Raw genomic sequence first — 20,255 nt, forward strand, 5'->3', positions numbered from 1 at the left:
GAATCGTAACATGGGGTATGGCCTATCAGTAAGGGTGCAGGGGTTAAATCAAGTCAAGGCTTATAGCACTGTTATACAGGGATTTATACAGGAGTTATACAGTGATGGCTTCACTGCGGACACCGGTCTAGCCACAACAAACCCGGCCACATTGTTTTATCCCCCGCATCGCCCCGCTGCCGGCAAAAGATGCAATCCCACACAGACATGACCGAGCGGTGCCGCACTGACCAACACATCAGCAGGGTCTCCGCCGCACCGCTCATCGCCACCCCTTACCTCCCTTCACCGGCCAGGTCACACTGTGGCAGCGTCCGGCCACAAGGGAGGGGGGGAGAGTGTCATCTACTGCCGCTGCCACACACGCTAGACCGTGTTTGGCGGCAGGTAGGGGGAGGGCGTCTGGCGCACCGAGCAGCGGCGAAGGGAGGGAGTCGGCGAACAACGGGTGAGGTACATGGGGCTGGAGTCACGGAGGAAGCCAGGGATCAAGGGTCGGCGGTGGGTGGGCACGCATGACATAGAAGGGGTGAGAGAATGCAGGCAAAGTCGATCAGCTTGCATTACCGAGGCAGGCCACTAGATGGCGCAGAAGGTACAGGCTCACCACATAGTCATAGAAGGCACAGGGAAAATGAGAACCATAGAAGCAGGGGAGCACTCCAGATCCTCTTCCAGGGTAGTGACTACAGAGCAACCTCCCCTGCTTCTTTAATTCAATGGCAGGGCCGTTCGCACCACCGATGGAGAGGTCACGTAGGGTTACAGCCACAGGGAAGAAAGATGTAGAACCACTGCCACAGGGAGGAAAACGATACAGGGGCACCCGTGTGGGGAAGAAAGTTAAAAAGCCATGCCCCCGGTAAGAGCCACCTAGGAGAGGGTAGGACTGCAAGGCATTAATAAGGTTGCCCATGCTCCAAGGTCAAAGCTCGCATTTCCTAATAAGAAGACCATGCAGTACTTTAGCTTTTACAGGGGGAGAGTTTTACTTCCTCATGTTCAGGGAAATGGCACGTAGCAGCCCCTGGAGGTGAACGACACAGCTGCACAAAGGAAAGGCATGATATTTACTATTGCCAAATTATTCACTGTAAATCTCCCTAATTTTCAACTAACCCACATTACACTATTAGATTTTGCTTCGAAGTAGCTGCTTTGGGGCTCATCTACATTTGATTATAAGGCATTTTAAAAAATTCCTCTCAGATATAGCAGTACACACCCACGCTACTAGGGGCCACGTTCACAATCTCTCCGTATATAGAACTAGACACGGCCTTTGGAGAGAACAGGACACCGCGCCTCAGGGGGGCACTTTGCGAAATCATATTACCAGCTATAATCTTCAGGAAGCTAGCTTTTATAAGTAGCCTAGGATGTCCCGGAATAACAATCGCAAGAGTGACACCGCTGGTGGGGACCCAGAGGCCACTGATGTTATGGCAATTTATGGCGCATATATGTAGACGGGGGGCTCCGAGGTTAATAGCACACCGCGAACATAGGTGGCCTTAGAATTATATACTGGTACAATTATAAAAAGACAAACTCGCCGATAAATGGTTGGACAAGTATTGCAGTTATACAAGGGCCCTGCTAGTAGCAGCGATGCTAATCACTGTACTGTACATTGCCCGTCACACTCCCCTAACAGCAAACTTCCTTCTACAATTGTCACATTTGCACATATATTTATTGATTTGCAGTTTCCTATATATCGCAGCAGATTCTGTTGCGCTTTACAATCAGGGACAGGAGGAAAACAAACGGGGTAGCAACAGACAGACTGGGAAGTAGGAGGACCCTGCTGCAAGCTTACAATCTATAGATATTCTGTCATATTGCCCACTAACCGCAATCTCTTGCTATAAGTGACACTTGGCTCCTTGGTGTTTTATGTCTCAACAAGATCAGCCGCAATCCCTAGGTATACAGTGGTTAATAAAAGGTGTTTTGTCTCAGGGATCACTGTTATCCAGGCATTGGTCTAGAAATTGGGGCCTTATAACGGCATAATAAATAGATTACATAATATGACAGTAGAGGCACGGGGCACAGCACAATGAGTATTGAAGAGCACTAGCCTTTAAGGGTCGATTAGCTACATTCTAGGACAGAAGAGCCGCCATCTGCTACTCAGATCTACTATTAAATAACAGCAACGGAAAAATGATGCCATGCTCGGCTGCAGAACACAGAAGTTAGGTGCATGGACAGAGCTAGGTTCCCGCTCAGATATTCCCTAGGGCTTGGCAACAAGAAGCAACATAGGTAAAGCTAACACCGCCAGCATTACAATATTAACCAACAGTCCCAATTATAATATTCCACACTCATACTGGTACATGCATGGGGTGCTGACAACGAGCTTTAGTGGGCATATGCGTCCATATGGAAGGAAATACAGAATTTAAGATCCAGGGCAGTGCGCTGGTATCCGGACTATTGTTAGACAGCACTTACATCGACAGCCATTACATCGACACCATTAGTTCGACAGCTCAATAGGTCGACATGGTTTTAGGTCGACATACCATTAGGTCGACATGTCATTAGGTCAACATGTCATTAGGTCGACAGCTCATTAGGTCGACAGCTCATTAGGTCGACATGTTTTTAGGTCGACACTACCATTAGGTCGACAGTGTCTATGTCGACAGTCAAAAGGTCGACATGGGTTTTTTCACTGTTTTTTGAGCCGACATGTGCCTACAGGCGGTATTTCATGCCCTTCTATCCACTAGGGCGTGGTGGGAGAATAAAATAGTGTGCCGAGCGCAGCGAGGCACCGTGTCCGAAGCATAGCGAGCGAAGCGAGGGGCTGCGGTACACTTCAAACTGTGTCCATGTCGACTGTGTCGACATTTCGGCCAAAAACCAGTGAAAAAACCCATGTCGACCTTTTGACTGTCGACATAGACACTGTCGACATAATGGTAGTGTCGACCTAAAAACATGTCGACCTAATGAGCTGTCGACCTAATGAGCTGTAGACCTAATGAGCTGTCGACCTAATGACATGTCGACCTAATGGTATGTCGACCTAAAACCATGTCGACCTATTGAGCTGTCAAACTAATGGTGTCGATGTAATGGCTGTCGATGTAAGTGCTGTCTAATATCTGTCCCAGACCCCAGTGCGCTATGGGTAAAAGGTTCCCTGGAATGCACTATGTAATATGGGAACAATATGAATCACCGCTAACACATAGATAGTAGCAATTGCAGGAATACATACACCGGGATGATAGCATCCTTCAACCTATTATTGGCTAGCCATGGAGTAAGGGGCTGGCGTATATATGACCATATGTTGCAATACCATATTAGCATTTCTATCCCACCCCCCAAAACCCTACTTCACCCTCTGCGGGTCGCACTATATATTAGTATATAACATAGCTCCAGCATTAGGGAAGTGCGAGGGCAGTAGGACAGGGATCAGTCACATGTCTCCACAGATGACAAATTGCTCGAGAAAACGTGGAAGGAATTGGAAATCGAATCCAAATCGAACAGGGAGGTTGATGAGGTGTGGACAGCCGAGTCAGAGCAAGCAGGTGACGGTCCTTCCAGTGGTGAGACAATGTTTTGGGGTGTTCTTCCCTTTCTGCGCATGCTAGGCCTCACGCCAGCCACTCTTGATAGGAAGGGGTCGGGAGTAAGTAGCACGGCCAGGGCTCCCAAGGGCACAGCCAGCCAGGTATGCCAGTAGGCGGGCGAGCAAGCAAGGACACAGCAGTAAGGGCAGGAGGGCGGCTTGGCCAGGGGTGGTCCAAAACGACTACACCGCAGATCCGTGAGGCTTGAAAGAGAGCCGCAGGCACAACAGCAACCTTCAGCGGCGCAGTATTGTAATCCCTCTTACTTAACTACAGTAAGGGGAGTAAGTGGCTAAAAAGGGACATGCCGACCTTAAGGGGTTTAATGCATACTAGCGCAGCAGGGAAGCTGCACGCCCTGACCTGTAAGTGGTCAGTTGGCCATGGGCACAGCATGGAAGCTGGGGGCCCACGACCTTGACTGGTCTGATGCATATTAGCGCAGCAGGGAAGCTGCGGGTCCTGACCTAGAAGTGGGGTACCCATTCAGCTGGATGTTGCGCTGATGCCTTGAAGGGTTAGGCCTCTCCCCAAGGGAATTCTGCACACACTCTCAAAGAATAGGGGCGGCTACAACCGCGGCAAGGGCAGGCCGCACGGCGAAAAAATTTAGGGCCTAAGGCCGATGGCGTACCGCTAGTTACAATAAGTACATCCGCCCGCATCTAATGCCATGAGGGCAATGCGCCAGCCAGATCGCGCTAGCGCTTGGGTGGATGTTTGTATGTCATTGGTGCCCATCCTACTCGGGGATTAACTACGCTCTGTTGTTGGGCAGAGCGTCCGGAGTTTTCACGCTTTTTTACCTGAACTGACAGACTGAATTCTATAGTCAATAGTCCCTCAGCAGGTCCAGACGTTTTTGTCCTCCGGCCGAGTAATCCCCATTCCCCAGAACCCTTCCCCCCTTTGTGTCAGAAATGGGCATTCTATTGGTACTTTACCAAATTATATGCAACCAAAATTGGGCATCAGAAATTTTATTTTCTTTGGCAGATCCTCCTAAAATACGCTAACATATCATAGCCTTACAAACCAGTGCACAATTCTTGTACCCACCCATAAGGAGTCGGGAAGAGATAGTATCGGGGTACGGAGGGCAGGTCACACCTTTAGTCCAAATGGAAGCTGTAAGCCCTGACCTCAAGTGGTCTGTTGGCCACTAGCGCAGGATGGTAACCGCGAGCCCTGACCTTCAAGTGGTCAGTTGGCCATGGGCACAGCATGGAAGCTGTGGGCCCCGACCTTAAGGGGTCTGATGCATACTAGTGCAGCAGGGAAGCTGCGGGCCCTGACCTGTAAGTGATCAGTTGGCCATGGGCACAGCATGGAAGCTGTGGGCCCCGACCTTAAGGGGTCTGATGCATATTAGCGCAGCAGGGAAGCTGCGGGCCCTGACCTGTAAGTGGTCAGTTGGCCATTGGGCACAGCATGGAAGCTGTGGGCCCATGACCTTGAGTAGTCTGATGCATATTAGCGCAGCAGGGAAGCTGCGGGCCCTGACCTGTAAGTGGTCAGTTGGCCATTGGCCACAGCATGGAAGCTGTGGGCCCATGACCTTGAGTGGTCTGATGCATATTAGAGCAGCAGGGAAGCTGCGGGCCCTGACCTAGAAGGGATCAGTTGGCCAAGGGCACAGCATGGAAGCTGCGGGCCCTGACCTTGAGTGGTCTGATGCACACTAGCGCAGCAGGGAAGCTGCGGGCCCTGACCTGGAGCGGTCCGATGGCCATTACCACGGCATAGGAACTGCGGGCCTTGACCTTTAGTAGTCTGATGGCCATTAGCGCATCATGACTTGCCCGCATCATAATTTGGACTTGCATCATGCCTCAGTTTGTCTTAGAGAGGTTATTGGTAGGTCAAGGTGGCACGGTGGGCCTGGCTGCCTGAGGTGCAGTCGCCACACATGGGCAAATGAAGTTTCATTGCCACCATCGGTTTCTCCCTGTTAGAATCCCCTATGTAAGGAAAGGGAGGCTCAGATTTGTGGAGGATCTATTCCTAGGAGCGTCCTTTTGGTGCTCTAGTCTGGTGGCGGGGCGGGGATGTCCTGGGACCAGGACCCCCGCTTTGGCGGGAAAGAACGGCAGATTAATTGATTTAGGTCTTCAGTAAGCAATGTTTATACATCATATCGGTTGTTTTCGGTGCGCTCAGGGCCGGCGCTACCCACTCAGCAGAGGAAGCAAAGCAGGTAGGCGCCGTGCAGTAGAGGCGCTGTCCCTGCTGTGCATCCTCTGCTGTCCTGCCTGCCGGCTGCTGCTGCGCCTGTCACACTTCATCACAGGCAGCAGCGCCGAGATGCACAGAGATCCCTCCTGGTGGAGGGGGCGTGGCTACATGGGGCAGAAGGGGCGGAGCTACAAGGGAGCAAGGCTGACTGAAGACACCAGGAAACAGGAGAGGATGAGCTGCCAGTGCCACCATTGTAAAGTGTGAGTGTACTAATGTCGGCAACTGATGTGGGCATGTGTGTAGGCAGCACTACTAATGTCAGCAACTGGTGTGGGCACATGTGTAGGCAGCACTACTAATGTCAGCAACTGGTGTGGGCCCGTGTGTATGCAGCACTACTAATGTCAGCAACTGGTGTGGGCACGTGTAGGCAGCACTACTAATGTCGGCAACTGGTGTGGGCACATGTGTAGGCAGCACTACTAATGTCAGCAACTGGTGTGGGCACATGTGTAGGCAGCGCTACTAATGTCGGCAACTGGTGTGGACACGTATATAGGCAGCGCTGCTAATGTCGGCAACTGGTGTGGGCACATGTGTATGCAGCACTACTAATTTCAGCAACTGGTGTGGGCACGTTCGTAGGCAGCACTACTAATGTCGGCAACTGGTGTGGGCACATGTGTAGGCAGCGCTTCTAATGTCGGCGACTGGTGTGGGCACGTACAAAGGCAGCTCTACTAATGTCGGCGACTGGTGTGGGCACGTATATAGGCAGCGCTGCTAATGTCGGCAACTGGTGTGGGCATGCATATAGGCAACGCTACTAATGTCGGCAGCTGATGTGGGCACGTGTATAGGCAGCGCTACTAACGTCGGCAACTAGTGTGGGCACGTGTATAGGCAGCACTACTAATGTCGGCAACTGGTGTGGGCACGTGTATAGGCAGCGCTGCTAATGTCAGCAACTGGTGTGGGCACGTCTATATGCAGCGCTACTAATGTCGGCAACTGGTGTGGGCACGTGTGTAGGCAGCGGTACTACTGTCGGCAACTGGTGTGGGCACGTGTAGAGGCAGCACTACTAATGTCGGCAACTGGTGTGGGCACGTGTTGAGGCAGCGGTACTAATGTCGGCAACTGGTGTAGGCATGTGTACAGGCAGCGCTACTAATGTCGGCAACTGGTGTGGGCATATGGTTACACAGTGCTACTACTGTCGGCAACTGGTGTGGGTACTACGTTTAAGCAGAGGTACTACTTTCAGGCAACTAGTGTGGGCATGTGTATAAGCAGTGCAACTACTTTAGGCAACTGGTGTGGGTGTTATGTATAAGCAGAGGTACTACTGTCAGCTTCTGGAGTGGGTATATGGTTACGCAGCGCTACTACTGTCGGCAACTGATGTGGGCACTACTTGTAAGCAGAGCAACTACTGTTCGCAACTGGTGTGGGTGTTATGAATAAGCAACGCTACAAATGTGGGCATATGCAGGAGTACTCGGGGCATTATGTGTAGCATAATGTGTGTCAATGTCATATGGGCATTATAGTGCATGGCATATTATGTAAGGGGAATTACAGTGTGTGGCATAATGTGTAATGGGCATTATGGTGTTCTGCATACTGTGCAAGGGGCATCATGATGTGTGGCATTACAAATAATAATGTGCATTACTGTGTGTGGTTACTATAATGTGTTATGGGCTTTGAGGTGTGAAGCATAATGTGTTATGGGGATTATGGTGTTATTGGTACTTTTATGTGACCACGCCAATTCCCCATGAAGCCACGCTTCTACAATTTTGCGCGTGCCTCTGGCGCGCACTGTCCCTGTTTTTTCGCACATGGCACCAAAATGGCTAGTTACGGCACCTGAATAAGATTGTGCTACTGTGTAGTGTAATTTGGAGCGGGAGCATTATTGTGTGGCCTTACCCCTCCCTTTGTAAAGTTTGGGTGGACTCAAATTTATAGTTTGCAGGAGGGCGCCGAACCCCCTAGCACCGGCCCTGCACATGACTCACTCACATGACAGAGAACCAGCCCAGTGAGCCCACAGACAGTGCCAGACACCCTCTGCCTCTCCATGTTACACAGCAAAGACACAGCTACTCACCAGACACACCAGGTGAGCGCCCCACACCTCCATACCTCCCAACATGACCCTCTCCAGGAGGGACAGAATGCTCTGTTTGTGGACTTCCATCTTAATTTATGATTGTCATCACCTGTTTTAAACAGGGTAATTGATAAGAAAGGTGTTTAAGCACAGGTGGTGGTAATCCATAAATTAAGAAGAAAGTCCAGAAACAGAGCAATGTGTCCCTCCCCCCCCCCCCCCATTCACGGCAACCCCACGATTAAATGGCACATGCAAAACACTGACATGGCTATGGTCGACAATGAAAAAGGTTGACATGAGTTTTTGAAGATTTATTTTTCACTTTTTCAATGTTTTCATAATCATTCTCATGTGTCGACATGGACACCAATGAAATGCCACACTTATGTCAACATTTACATGTGTTGACCTTTCTGTGTTGATTTTTTCTTGTGGCGATTCGCAGCACCCCCCGGCGACCCCCCTCCCGCGATTCACAGCACACCCCCCCAATTTGCGGCGACTCCCGCGATTTGCGGCCCCACCCCGTGACACACCCCCTCCTGCGATTCGTGGCACCCCGCGACCCCCCCCCTACCACGATTTGTGCCAACCCCCCAGGCCCCCCCTTCCTCGCGGTACCCCCCACCGGCCCGCGACACCCCCTACCGCGATTCCCCCCCCGTCATTGCGGCAACCCCCCGCCCCTGCGACCCACCCTCCCACGATTCATTGCAACCCCCGCGTCCCCCCCTCCCACGATTAGCGGCACCCACACCCCCCCGCGACCCCCCCTCCCGCAATTTACGGCATCCACCCACGACCCCTCCTCCCGTGATTCGCGGACACACCTCACCTCCTTCCTCCCCCCCACCCCCGCTCGCGATTCACGGCAACCCCAGGATTAAATGGCACATGCAAAACACTGACACGGCTATGGTCGACAATGAAAAAGGTTGACATGAGTTTTTGAAGATTTATTTTTCTTTTTTGAATGTTTTCATATTCATTCTCATGTGTCGACATGGACACCAATTTAGTGCCACACTTATGTCAACATTTACATGTGTTGACCTTTCTGTGTTGATTTTTTTTGTAACAATTTTTTTATAGTGACAACTATGTGCACGTCAACCTACACATCATCAACCAATTCTTTGTATAATATATAACACCTGTTCTGTTTTACTGTTGGTGTTTTAAGTCAGATATTTTACTGCTACTATTACTGTTTATGTAAATGCATTCTGAATGACAGCAACATCCTACCATCCTTCTACAAGAATATATAACAAACTAGGTGATTTATCGCGCCCCGTGCCCCCCCCCCTCCCGCAATTCACGGACCCCCCGCGCACCCCCCCCACGATTCACGCCCCCTCCCACGATTCACGTCACCCCCCGCACACCCCCCCTCCCGCAATTCGCAACCCCCCTCCCGCAATTCACGCCCCCTCCCACGCTTTGCGGACCCCCGCCCTCTCCCGCGATTCGCGGACACCTGCGCCCCCTCCCTCCCTTGATTCACGGCACCCCCCACGCCTCTCCCACAATTCACGGCACCCCTAAGCCCCTCTTTAGTCCCCCGTATACTCACACACCCCTATCACTACCCAGCTTCCTGTTTTCCTGAACCGTAACTTCCACCACTGGGGAGTCGCTGACGCTGTGTTGCCCACATGCCCCTATCATGCCTCATAGCCCAGCCTCCTGCTCTCATGCACCCGAACTCCCACCCAGTAGGAGGAGACACTGACTCAGGGCCACCATCCTGTACTCCTGTACTACCACACTGGACCCTCACCCACTGGCAGAAGCTGCACTGTGTCTTCCACCCTCCTCTTTAGTCCCCCTTATGTCCACACACCCCTATTACTACCCAGCCTCCTGTTTTCCTGTGTCGTGACCTCCGCCAGTGGGGAGCCGCTGACTCAAAAACACCCTACTATTCTATTGCACACACACACACACCTAAACAACATGCACACACAGCCCCCCCCCCACACCAACAAATGTCACTGTACCATCCACACTATCAATGTACATCTTACTCTGTAACCGCTTTTTAATTAAACAAAACAATACACACCCCCTTCCACATCATATGCTCTCTATTTAACACATTTCACCTATAACTCAAGTTGCAATACAGGCATCTGTCATACAATTCTAACCATCTTTCTCATATACAAATGTTCACAAATTAAGGGGGCGCAGCCCCTTACGACGGTGTGAAGAGCGCCCCTAGGGCGCGATGAATCACCTAGTATATATATATATATATATATATATATATATACACATATGATAAAATAAATAATGTAAGTGCTCAGGAAACATCCCATAATATATAAACACATATACATGATAGAGCCTGTAGGAAACAGAACTGCACATTCTCCCACCTCCTAGTAAGGCTCCTGTCTCTTTTTCATTGCAGCTACTCTCCTGAGAACTGATTTAGGACTCATAGTTGAACATGCAGCAAACTTGGCAGAAGAAGCTGGTACACTGGGCACATGAAGGAGCCCGCTCTGTCCCTTACACTGCATAATCTGATGACAGTTCTATTAAACATATAATTTACTATTAATATTGTGATCTTGTGGTCCTAATTTGATCCGCTGGCCAAGAGGGTAGGGGGTAAGTTTATGGTACCCTGCCTCGGTGTGTGAAGTGTGATGCACTCACCAGGATAGCTGGTATTAGTTGTTTCCTTTCAGGTTCTTCTTTTCTTGCTTCGGAGGGGTAGAAGGAGTACACACTCACACTGTATATTGGCGTTTTAAGGTCTCATGGAGAGGTAGGGAAAATAGAAGGACACTATAGGACAATAGAAGAAAAGGGAAAATAGAAGGACACTGCCTGTTGAGTAGGTCCACACAACATATAACCAATAGAATATACAAATACATAATTCCATGCCATAAGCAAATCTTAGTTAGTGCAGTACGTCACCATATTCAACTAATCGATTCTATATCTACTGCAGCAAGTATAAATACAACTCCGGTTCAACTATGTAAAAGTAAATCAGTATCATGAACGGGGCTTAAAGTGGTCATGCAGAGGGGGGGGGGGGGGACTCATTTCTCTATGCCACTTAATTATCCCTCCTCCCCTCCTCCATTTGGCAGAGATAGGCCCAGGGGTAGAGTTTTGGCATCACCCTGCAAACTAGAATGCTATTCTGTGAGAATTACTATGCAGGGCCAATGTGGGGGTTAAAATGTTCCACCTCACCATTAGAGGTGGTGGAACTCAGTTCCACCCCATACCTCCCAACATTTGGCTGGCGGCTAGCGGGACAGTTCATGCACCTCGGGTGCGGTGCAAATTTTTAGGGGTGTGGCCTAATGAAAAGATGCATGGCCTGTACTCACGATGCTGCCTCAAAGTAACACCCTGTTTTCCCTGTCTAGGCGGCATGCCTAGCAGCTCCTTGGGCTGCTGGCTATGCCCCCAGCCCTTATGCCCGCCAGACTCCCAAATGCCCCACCCCTGGGACACTGCCAGCCCCAGGAGGGATGCGGAAATCTCCCCAAAAAAAGGACGTTCCCATGACAAGTGGGACATATAGGAGGTATGCCACCCTGTTCCCACGCACTTTAACCCCTGATCATGAATTAGAGTATACATCACATACACATGTCACCATATCACATATCAACACACACTGTAGCATTGGTAATAAGAAACTATCCCAGGCTGTCCTGCTTGAATTCAGATAGAACGTTCAGATCCCATTCAAAATGTCATGTGGTACAGACGTTGGGATATACATGCATGTATATAAAGCCCACTGTGTAATGATGGAGTCTACAACTCGGAGGCTCAGAATAGTACTATAGAACGTAGCGTAGTAATGTCAGTAACGTTCAGCAACAGGTAATCTGTGAGTGTTCAGAGTGTGCAAGAGTGTTATATGACAAGGACTCACCACCGCTACTGGATTCTCTCACTGCTGCCGATGCGGACACGCTTGGATGCTACACCAGCACTGCCGAAGAACGCGTTAGTAGTGCCAGTGCACATGCTAAGAGAGCGGCGAGAGAGAGGAGAGCAGAGAGAAGGCGGGAATGGGATTAAAAATAGAACCTGGCGTTTAAAGTACACAAGTATAACTTGTCGACAAAGTGAATGATGTAGTTGTGTGTGCGCCAAAGGTGCACTCTGGAAAAGGGAGTGTGGCCATTCAAAAGGGGGCGGGTCCTTGAGTGTAGTGTACCACACCATATACAACTTCACATAATGCCACACGGATTGTACCAAAATTCACATAATGCCTCACGGATGGAGCCAAAATTCACATTATGCTGTATAAACAGGGATATTAAAATGTACACCATAATGCCCATTACATGTTAAGCCACACATCATAATGTCCATTACGTATTATTCCAAACACCATAATGCCTATTAAAAATTATGCTACATAAGTTCTGCGTACCTACATGCTCATTGCCAGGGGTTCCATGCTTATTGCAAGGGGTTCCATGCTGGCAGGGCTGCCATAAGAAACCGTGGGGCCCGGGACTAACAAAATTGGCAGGGCCCCCTCTCCCAGGGAGCATGTGGGGGGTTGGTTGGGAAGAAATTAGTGCAAATTCAAGTCTTAATAACAAACACAGGTACTTGTTTCCTAGCACGGCGCCCATCGCATCGTATACCATAAGCCTTACAATGGTATGCGATGCGATGGCACCCGATCTTATACAATTTAAAATTGTATACCATTGTATATGGCATACAATGGCATACAATGCGATGGGATATGATTTTAAATTGTATAAGCACCTAATGGGTGCTTTCAATGTTAAATGCCCCCCCCCTATAAGATTATCAATTGCATAAGCACCGCAAATTGGAATGAGGGGCCATTTAACATTGAAAACACCCATTAGGGTGCTTATACAATTTAAAATCGCATCACATTGCATTGCATCGCATGCGGCTATATGGCATGCGATGCGATACAATGCATAAGATGACAAATCGTGGGCGCTGTGCTAGGAAACAAGTACCCAAAAACATAATCACTGCTAACATCACAGCCACTAAAAATGCTAACTAAAACTTATTACATCTCTAGATGAATACTATTGCAGTTTTTAGGAAAGTCAATTTGCAATTTGCAGCAAAGAAAGAAACTTTGAAGGTCAGATTGCTTTATCATTAGGAAAGTGTGAAATACATCTTAAAAAAGATTTGCATAGTCATAAATTGTATTTCCCTTGACCCTATCTCCCCCTTTCCCCTACGGGCTGCAGCACCTACTCACATTTGACAATGCTGCCTCTTACAACTGCTACTAGCTGCCCAAATTAGGAGTTAAATATGTTACAGTGCCAGGGTTGTGCCTGTTCCTTCACCTCTCTGCATTGATGGCAGTAGGCATGGCACAGAGAGCAAGCTGGCAGGAGGGCGCACAGGGTGACACCATCGGGGAGCCGAATGTCAGAAGCCAAGGTAGTGCAGCCGCTGTCCCTGCTGAGTTTACGAGCGTGCGGGCTATGGTAGCGGCAAGTAAGCCACTCTGAGCACCGCACACAGGTTGTCCAACACTGTGGAAGTAAGGAAGGGGGGGGGGGTGGAGGGGGGACTCACTTGGCATGGTCACTGCTGCAGCAGGCGACATGTGTGAGGGGGGTCTGCGCACGCCTATGCCCAAGATGCATATGCAGACGGGACAGCAATGTGAACGGAATTTGCCGGGCTGCCGCACGTGCGTCCTGGTAGTTGGGCTGGTTGTTTGTCTCCAATGCTGACGATGCACACCGCTCACCCCTGGGCCCCTTTGTCTGCCTGGCCACTGGGACTCTGGTCCCCACAGTCCCCCCCTGTTGGCGGCCCTGCATGCTGGTTTCCATGTAAGATTACATGCTCATTGCCAAGGGGGAATACATGCTCGCAGTAGTTGGGGGACAGCCACCGCTGGGCAGAAGTGACAGCCATTGTCAGCCGGGCAGAGAGCAGGGGGGCTGCCCAGCTGTATGCAGAGCACTGCAGGTCCCGGCTATTTGAAATAATACCCCTTTCACACCAGAAAATGCAGGGACTTACCCAGGAATATGGTTCCAGGATCAAGCAGGGACGTTCCTGAGTTGGCCCCATTTGCACTAGCCTAGTCCCTGCATATTCTGGTGTGAGGGGGGGGGGGGAGTACCCCCCCCCCCTTTAACCGACTATATTGTTTAACCGGCGGCTATATCTTCTGAACCAACTGACCCATTTACATGAGACCAGTATCATATTAAAGAACTTTTAAGTGGGCTTCAAATGATTTTGATCTCATGAAACTGGGCCATTTGGTTCCAGCGTAATCTCCCAGCCATGAAATGACATTTAAAAAAAAATCGGTTTACCCGCAATATCTCCGGAACCAATAGACCGATATGAAACAGCCTGGTATCAGACTGAAGGTCTAGCAATTTGGAATGAGATCAACCACTAACTTCTGTGATGCCGGGGGTGGTGGGGGGGGGGGTGGGGTGTGTGTACTGGCAGCTGTTGTAACCTAGTTGGGGTCAAAACCGGGTTAAATGACGAAAATATGTGTAGGTAGTTGTATTTGCACACCAAATTTAGGTGTTAGTAAATTTCCCTCTTGTGGCTCAAGGTGGGATGTCCAATAATGCTCCTCAGAAATGAGTGTAGTCTAAGGCTTCACAATAAATACCTATATGGACGAAAGAGAAAAAAGAGGATTGTAGGGTTGGATGCACACCTTATTGTATGGAAGATTTTTCTTTTTTAGAATTAATTTTTCATAAAAATGTCCTTCTAGTTTTTCTTTTATTGTGTGAAACTGGAGGACATGAGGACTGTTAGATACGGTGAAATAAAGAGGTTAGAAATGACATACAGTTACCACATAAATGAACAATATAGTGCAATAAAGAAATTAGACAGTGAGAAAGAATAGTTTTAAAATTGGCACAGAGCTAGGGTTGCTTGTGCAGTTTTTGTAGTTTTTTATGTGTGAGATAAATGCCGGTATATCTTTTTATTTATTTATGGCTGTATTGCCTTGAGTAGATACTTCTGCTCTGTTTCTGGCACAGAGCCCAGGTTTTATCTCTTTACAGTGGCATAAAATATTGCAACAGTAGCAGTGATTGAAATCTGCTTAAAGGTGCGTACACACGGGGCAATATGATCGCTGGCAATATATTGCTAGCAATATATTGCCAGCGATCATATTGCCCCATGTCCCGTTTTCATCTGCGACCAGAGATGGTCGCAGATGAAAATTTAAACACTGCTGGGTAAAGAGGCAGGGGATGTCGCTGGTCGGAGGAGCATGTTCCTCCGACCAGCGACTATTTAGGGGCTGAAAACGGGAGCGCGCACCCGGCGATTTATCGCTGGTGCACACTCCAAGCACTGGCAATATGGTCGCTCAGCGACCATATTCCCAGCGATTTCAGCCCCTATCGCCCCCGTGTGTACACAGCATTAGGCAACATTGTTTCACTTTGTATTAGGTGAATTCTTGCTGTTCCTTTTTATGTGGGAGATGTCAATTTTTTAACTTGTGTTAAGTCACTGTACAGATGGGTCTTCTCCCATCTTGGCAGGGGATGGCGCTGGCGTCGCCAGCCGCCATCCCCCGCCAGCGCCATGGCGATGGTGAGAAGGGGACGCGCGCGCACGAGCGGCGCGCGCGTCCCCTTCCGACGGCGCTTCCATCCGTTCCCCCGGGTCCCCGCCGGCTTGGCGGCGGTAACCCGGGGTCCCCGCCGCCTGCCCGCACCCCCCCTAACCCCCCCTAACCCTGTCCGTCTCCCTGAGGCGGAGACGGACAGGGTTTCCGTCGCGCTAGCGACGGAGACTGAGACGCGCGTGCGCGTGAGACGCACGCGCGTCTCAGTCTCCTCGCTGGCGTGGCTGCTGGCGGGTCGCCAGCGCGTACGTTCTGGCGACCCGCCAGCAAGGATGGGACCTGCCCCATCTGTAAGTTCATTGACATAAATTTCAGGTATCCCTGTAGTTGCTGTGATTGTATTATCCCTATGTGGGGTTTCTGCCTGGACCGGCAGTAAAACTCCACAGGGTTTGATATCACTGGATTTAATTCAATTCATGTATATACTTCAGCAAGATAGATATCTGGTGCTATATTTCTGTTAGCTCTTTATGGGGATATTTTAGCCAAATTCGACCGTATCCCTCTCTCTATTTACTACAATATCTGCACATTATAACATAAGTGCATTCATCTACAAACAAACATTTCCCTAGCTCTGCCCTTCCCTACACGTGTTTCAACTATCTAAGACAGGGGTTCCCAATCTTTTTTTGAATCAAGGCACCCTAGGAGTATCAAAAATTTTTCACGGCACCCCTGGACCAAAAATACATAATTTGATGGGGTTTATATGCGATTCTTAGGGTCAGTTATGTGGTAAAGGGCAGGATTTGCTTCTGTTTGTACACATTTTATGATTGGCAGCCACCGGCACTGGTTTTGCTCATAAATAATTAACCATTATTAATTTGAGTTGGTCCTGGACCACCAACCCAGGGCACCCCTGCATGTGTCCCGAGGGACCCCATGAAGCCACGGCACACAGTTTGGGAACCACTGATCTAAGAGTCTTTTTCAAGGAAGTTAAAAAACAGATAAAAGGGAACAGCAAGAATTCACCTAATACAAAGTGAAACAATGTTGGGTACTTGTTTCCTAGCACGGCAACAATCGTGGGCATCGTGTACCTTAAAGTTAAGGTACACGATGCCCGCGATGGACCAGATTTCCTTTGAAATCAGGTCCATTTTGCCAGCAAAGGAAAAATCGCGGGCATTGCGTCGCTCGCGGCCATTAACATTGCCCCCGACGCGACCGACGCGATGCCCGTGATTTTGCCATAGGCTTCAATGTTAAAATAATTTTTAACATTGAAATCGGGAGCATCGCGTCGGTCTTGTGCCATTATAATGGCACAAGATGAGATGGACTTGATTAAGTCCATTTTACATAGGAAACAATGTGAAATGGGCCAATATGACCCATTTCACATTGTATATGGACCCGTCGTCACCCCACAATTGACGCAAACCCGAAGCGTGGCGAGCGCAGCGAACCCGCGAGGGGCGGCGGTGTGCGTCCTCCAACCTTTTCATTCCCCTACTATCCACGTCGGCGTGGAGTTGAGAATATAAAGTGTGGCGAGCGCAGCGAGCCACCGAGCCCGAAGCGTGGTGAGCGCAGCGAGCCCCGCGAGGGGACGCGTATACCTGTGAAGTAATACGCGTCCGCTCGCCACGCTTCGGGCTCGGTGGCTTGCTGCGCTCGCCACACTTAATATTCTCAACTCCATGCCGACGTGGATAGTAGGGGAATGAAAAGGTCAGAGGACGCGCACCGCCGCCCCTCGCGGGCTCGCTGTGCTCGCCACACTTCGGGTTCGCGTCAATCGTGGGGTGGCGTTCAGGGTGTGAAATTGGGGGTGTAGGGAATATTTTACATTGAATCAAATGTAAAATCGGGTCCCAGGGACCCTATTCACATTTGATTCAATTAAAAAATCGGGTCGGTCGCGTCGGTCGCATCGCATGCGATTTGGTCGCATGCGATGCGACCGACGCGATTTTTCCGACACGACCATCCCGATGGAAATCGGGGTGGCCGTGCTAGGAAACAAGTACCCAATGTTGTCTTAAGCAGATTTCAATCACTGCTACTGTTGCAATATTTTCTGCCACTGTAAAGAGATAAAACCTGGGCTCTGTGCCAGAAACAGAGCAGAAGTATCTACTCAAGGCAATACAGCCATAAATAAATAAAAAGATATACCGGCATTTATCTCACACATAAAAAACTAAAAAAAACTGCACAAGCAACCCTAGCTCTGTGCCAATTTTAAAACTATTCTTGTCTAATTTCTTTATTGCACTATATTGTTCATTTATGTGGTAACTGTATGTCATTTTTAACCTCTTTATTTCACCATATCTAACAGTCCTCATGTCCTCCAGCTTCACACAATAAAAGAAAAACTAGAAGGACATTTTTATGAAAAATTAATTCTAAAAAAGAAAAGTCTTCCATACAATAAGGTGTGCATCCAACCCTACAATCCTCTTTTTTCTCTTTCGTCCATATAAGCCCATATGGTTGTGGATAGCACCCCCACCGAACAACAGAAACAGATTTGTGGTAAGACCTATATTGACAGGTCAAATATTATAGAGTGCATAATTAAACCCCCCCCCCCCCCCCCCCAATGTCCTGTGCAATAAATACCTATGGCTGAAGAGAAGAAAAACTGGGAATCCATCTCGTCTTGTAAAAGTGTTCAAGAAGGATGTTTTACTGTAAGAATGTATAGTTCAAAAATTGTATATGCTGAAAATAAAAAGAAAATTTACAAAATGAAACAAAAAGGATACAAAATGGCAAAATAAAAAATAAGAATGTTAAAAAATACAAATTGACAAAAATTACAAAAAACGTATAAAAAAAATTACAAAAAAGGAAAACTTACAAAAGTAATTTAAAACAAAAATACAAATACAAAAATACAAGTACCACAGATACAGAAAAAATGCAAAGGCATAGACGACCCCTCCACCCAAATAAATAAATAAATATTGGAAAAAAATTGCTGCTCAGAGAAAGTCGGGATTATGGCTACATGTGAAACCCCATCAACAAAAACGGCAATAGGCAGCCAGCCTTTCTTTATGTCGTAGCTGTTTGTGTTGAATGAAGATGTTACTTTGTGTTTGGGCTTCACATTATTGTTTCCTGTGGTTTTTACATGCAAGGAAACTGCCATAATGGTAGGAGACCTTACTACGGCCCTTATTCTGGTTGGTGCGGCCCGAGCCGCACACGGGGCTCCGGCCGCACAAACCAATCCCCGCCCACCCTACGGATCGCCACGGCCGTCCGTACACGGACGGCTGGCGATCCGCATAAAAATGGTGGAGGCGTACGCCTCCACCATGGTGGGAGCTGCCCCCTGCATTCGATGGTCGTCGACCATCGAAGGCAGGTCCGCACGCCCCGGCAGCTCCCGCAAGCTGAGACCACACGGACAATCGTCCGTGTGGTAGCTTGTATGGGGGCTGAAAGCTGACATCCGGCGACGTCAGCTTTCCGCCCCCATGAGTTGCGTCATGCCCTCATTACCATGCATACGCCCCGCGTTTGCATGGGAACGCCCATGAAACGCGGGGCGTACACATAGGGAAATGAGGGCATGAAGCCTCTCACGCCCCTATACGCCCCCTTTGCGGCGGACGAAATACGTCTGCGGCGAAGGGGGCTGCACATGCGCAGATTGACCTCTGCGCATGTGCAGAAGAAAAACATCGGCGGTACGGCCGCACGTGGGCCGTACCGTCCGAATTAGAATAAGGGCATACCTGATCCATCAATGGTGGTCTGAATGGTGGTCAGTGGTGGCCACAGCTTAAAAAAAAGTAATTGGCTGACAGTTGGCCTCGCAGGTGTGTTGGCGTTTCGGGAATTTCCCTGTAAGGTACTGTATATGGCCAATCCGCCCTAGGTATTGTGAAAGAAGTACATATTGTTCCTAATTGTGCCTTTTGTTATGTAATAGAGCTCTAGAATTATTACTTACTGCAAGTAGCATCAGAGTCTGGCACATAAAGAACAGGATTATCCAGTAGTTTATTGTCACAGCCAATTATACAATGTAAATATTAGGGTGAGGACAGGAGCAGGAATTTACTTCCGCAGCAAGTTACTTAATAAGATATATAAAGAGAAAACTGAATCCTGTTTTGCATTATACACACAGTAATAGAGGAAGGAATATTTTGTTGTTATCTCAATCTTAAATCGGCTCTTTGGATTTCAGACCCTAATAATATTAGATCCACTCAAAGTCAGTAACCAAATGCTAACACGTTCTTAGCGTCTAACTGATTGCAGGTCTTCCACATTGTATATCTTTCTCATGGCCTGTCCTCCTCATTGCACATTTCCTCATTGCCCGTCCTCCTCATTGTACGTTTCTTTATTGATCATCCTCCTCTCTGACTGTCCTCCTCATTGACATTCTGCCTCATTGCATATCTTCTTTATTTATCATCTTCCCCATTGCACATGTTCTTCATTGTCCGTCCTCCTCATTGCACATCTTTTCTCATTGCACATCTTCTCTCATTGCCAGTCCTCCTCATTGCACGTCTTCCACATTGCTCATCCTCCTCATTGCACATCTTCATTATTGCCCATCCTCCTCATTGCATGTCTTCTTCATTGCCCGTCCTCCTCATTGCACGTCTTCTTCATTGCCCGTCCTCCTCATTGCACGTCTTCTTCATTGCCCGTCCTCCTCATTGCACATCTTTTCTCATTGCACATCTTCTCTCATTGCCAGTTCTCCTCA

This window comes from Crinia signifera, chromosome 19 (genome assembly GCF_055691185.1).
Source record: "Crinia signifera chromosome 19, ASM5569118v1, whole genome shotgun sequence".
NCBI classification, from domain to species: domain Eukaryota; kingdom Metazoa; phylum Chordata; class Amphibia; order Anura; family Myobatrachidae; genus Crinia; species Crinia signifera.